This window comes from Grammomys surdaster, unplaced genomic scaffold (assembly GCF_004785775.1).
Source record: "Grammomys surdaster isolate TR1022 unplaced genomic scaffold, NIH_TR_1.0 229, whole genome shotgun sequence".
In the NCBI taxonomy this organism is placed as follows: domain Eukaryota; kingdom Metazoa; phylum Chordata; class Mammalia; order Rodentia; family Muridae; genus Grammomys; species Grammomys surdaster.
The window spans coordinates 1-3,843 of NW_021604674.1; the positions used below are offsets into that span (position 1 = coordinate 1).

Genomic DNA, 3,843 nt, shown 5'->3' on the forward strand with positions numbered 1-3,843 from the left:
GGCGTGGGTAGAAAGGAAACATCTTGTCCTGGGCTTAATAACTTTCTTATTATGGGAGGTTGCAATATATGGAGAAAAGGTCACAGTCCAAGTGACTCACTCATCTTGTCTATAGGATCTCAAGATCTACGTGCCTAACTTCAGGATTTCGTTACTTTAACTCTTTCTCAAGCCTGTCTACTTCAGCTCCTAGAGTATCAATAATATTTTCTCCATGTTTAAGCATAAAGGCTTCTAATTATTGTTCAGGAGTTTTCACTTCTTGAATTTCCTGCATCATTTGGTCAAAATCTTGCTTTTCCAAATATGATCTTGTAACAACTCGTTCATCTAAATCAACTTCTGCCTTAAATCTGACTTTGCCTAATCTCAGGTCTGTGGCTTTGACATTATGGATTGCCCTTACTGATGGGTTGCTCTCCAGGGGTTCAGTAAGCCACTGTACTTGCTCTGGTTGAATGGATTGTCCCAGGAGTGCTACTGTGTTAGTATAGATGAGGAATGCCGAGACCACACCTAGTAAGGTGCCCACACCTAAGGAATCCAGGCTGTCATACAACGGATTGCCTGTTATGGAGGTAAGGCCCATGCAGGTAGCTGCTATTATCACTCCTAACACAGCTGCAGTGTCCTCCAATAGAATAACATTCATACTCAGATCACGATTTTCTATGACATACTTATAAAATGATGTGCCCTTGGCCTGGGCGCTCCTACGAAGTTCATTTATGGCAACAAGAAGTGTTGCTCCTTCAGACACCAAAGATCCTGCTTAAATACAATATGCCCATAGAAGGGATTCCATTGGTTGAGGATGAAGCAATCCCATGACTCCATGATGCCAAGGGAGTCCTGCGCCCATCATGAAAATACCAACATCACTGATCAATGAAGAAATATAGCGTATATTTGAAAAGCCGTACCGGTGAGAAGGATCTGGTGTCTGAACAGACTTGCTGATACCCAGTGCTAGCAAACCCTGGTTACAAGTATCAGATGAGTGTATAGCTTCTGAGAACATACTTGCTGAACCCTTATAAATCCAGGCAAGAACTTTAAAGAAGCAGTTTTAGCCATTAATGCAACTAGCAACCATCACTTTTCCTGGTCCCTTAAGGAACATTGGGAAACACTGAGCTCTAAGCTCCCTCCAAGCTTCCGGGCAAAAACTCCGTCCTGAGCCTCCGGTAGGAGCATATGGGAGTGGCCGAGGCGGCCCTGGCACAGTAGGTTCTACTTCCAGTTTTGTTTTCTCAAGATCCTGCGCCAGCTTCTCTAAATCATCCTCTGAGACATCTTCCTCTTCAGAACTATCTCCATTTTCAGAGTTTTGAGATCACTCTTCTTTTAACTGCTCTAGTGTATCACTACCCTTTTCTAGCTCCTTGATGTGACTTGTCCCAATGCTGGGAAGCTTATAGTCTCTGAGCCGAGAACTTTCCCTTGACCCACTTACCTGGGAACTTTCTCTTGTCCCACTTACCTGGGAACTTTCCCTTGTCCCACTTACCTGGGAACTTTCCCTTGTCCCACTTGCCTGGGAACTTTCCAGCTAGCTACTTTGACTGCGATGAGGTCTGAAGCTCCCCGTACGGGCCACCACTTGTTGCTCCCGATCTGACCAGCAGACAGAAGACGTTGAACACGGAGTTCTTCTTCTCAATGCAGTTTATTCAGGAACCTTTTGAACAACCTTCTACTCCAAGGGGAGTGCCCACAGCCCTTAAGTACTCTAATGCTAGCCAACCCAGGCAGGCCATGTGGGGGGAGTGGATAGGTCACCAGCAACGCAGAACTGCCCTAGTCAGCAAGCTTAGCCAAATAAGGGCTTGTTTATCATGGAGAACTCTCCCCAGCAGGATGGCGGAAGGCGGAAGCCGGCACCATCTTAGGGTGTGGCACATCCCAGCTCTCCACAAGCAGCCACAAACACGGATGAGCAAGCATCTCTCCAGTAGGATATGCTATTCTCTGGGTATATTTTCAGGAGCACTGCAGCTAGGTTACATTGTAGTTCTATTTATTGTTCTTTTTGAGACACCTTCAAGCTAATTTCTATAACATGGGTGTGTTAATTTGCAACCCCATCAGTATTGAATAAGTGTATCTCTTTCTTTATATCCTCTCCAGTGTTTCTCAGATAGCTTGATGCTAGCCATTCTGGCTGGTAAGAGATGGTGTCTCAAGACAGCTGTTATAAGCATTTTTTTTTCCTGCTGACTAGGATGTTGTATACTTTTAAAAATAACTATTGGCTTTCTGTGCTCCGTGTGTGTGTGTGTGTGTGTGTGTGTGCGTGTGTGTATGTGTGTGTGTATGTGTGTTTATGTGTGTGTGTGTGTTTAAATTGCCTGTTTACTTCATTAGCCCAGTTGTTCATAGGTGGTTTTGTTTTCTTGTTATTTAATCTCTGTAGTTCTTTGTAGATTTTGTATATTGGTCCCAGGTCCAAAGAATAGCTAGAAAAACATGTCTTCCATTGCGGGAGCTTCATGTGTGCTCTACTAATGGTTTCTTTTGCTGTACAGAAACTTTTAAATTCCATGAAGTCCCATCTATTGATGCTTCATACTTGTCTTAGTTTGGGCTTTATTGCTGTGAAGAGACATGACCAAGCAACTCTTATAAAGGAAAACATTTAATTGGGGCTGACTTACAGTTTCAGAAGTTTAGTCCACTATCATGGCAGAAAGCATGGCAGCATGCAGGCAGACATGGTCCTGGAGAAGCTGAGAGTGCTCCATCTTGACCAGCAGGCAGCAAGGAGAAGAGTTGTCTACAGCAAACAGCAGAAGGAGGCTCTGATTCCACACTGGGTGAAGCTCAAACACAGAAAACTTCCAAACCCACCTACCCAGTGACTCCAACATAGCTACATTTCCTAATAATGCCACTCTTCATGAGCTAAGCATTCAAGCACATGAGTCTCTGGGGAAAAAAACCTGTTCAAACCATTACATCCCACTCCCTGGCCCGAATAGGCTTGAAGCCATAACATGATACAAAATGGATTTAACCCAACTTTAAAAGTCTCTATAGTCTGTCACAGTCTCAAAAATGTTTAAAAGTCCAAAGTTCAAAGTCTCTTCTAAGATTCATGCAATCTCTTAACTATAATCCCTCATAAAATAAAAATAAAAAGGCATATCACATACTTCCAATGTCACAGGATATACATTACTATTCCAAAGCATAGGACTGGGAGCATCATGAGGAAATACTGGAACAAAGCCGTTCCAGAAACCATCTGGGCAAACTGCAAATTCTACATCTCAATGGTTGATGTCAAAATGCTCTTGAGATCTCCAACTCCTTTCAGCTGTGTTGACTGCAATATACTTTTCTCTTGGGCTGTTTCCACTCTGTTGGCAGCTTTCTTCAGCTTCACTTTCAACAACAGCTCCTCATAGGCCTTTATGGTACCAGGCCTCATCTTCTTTACATGATACTTTCAGTCCTAGGCCTTCAGCTTACATGGAGGCTGCACCTTTATCAACATCTCTTGGCTTCTTACAGTGCCAAGCCTCAGCTTCTCTCCATGCCCCCTTCATGCCTTCAAAACCAGTACTACCTAGATGACTTTTATTCATTGCCAAGGCTGGCTCTGAGGCACAAGATAACAAACTTGGCTACCTCACACAGTATCCTTTCTGGGCCTCCATGTGGGGACAACCCTGTCACACATCTGGCCTCAGTAGCTTCCCTTACTCTCAGAGGGAAATTCCATCCTTGATTCTGCAGCCAGAGCCACGTGGCCAAAGCTGCCACATTCTGCTGTTTGCTGAGCATGGAACATGACCCTCTTGTTCAATTATATCTTCATCAGCTTTCTGGTTTCAATGG

The 3,843-nt window shown here is 44.0% G+C and overlaps 1 pseudogene; it reads right to left on the reverse strand.

The window, feature by feature from the left end:
• Positions 1 to 109: 109 nt before the first annotated feature.
• LOC114626132 lies at positions 110 to 3,433 on the reverse strand (annotated as a pseudogene).
• Between the last annotated feature and the right edge of the window lie 410 nt (positions 3,434 to 3,843).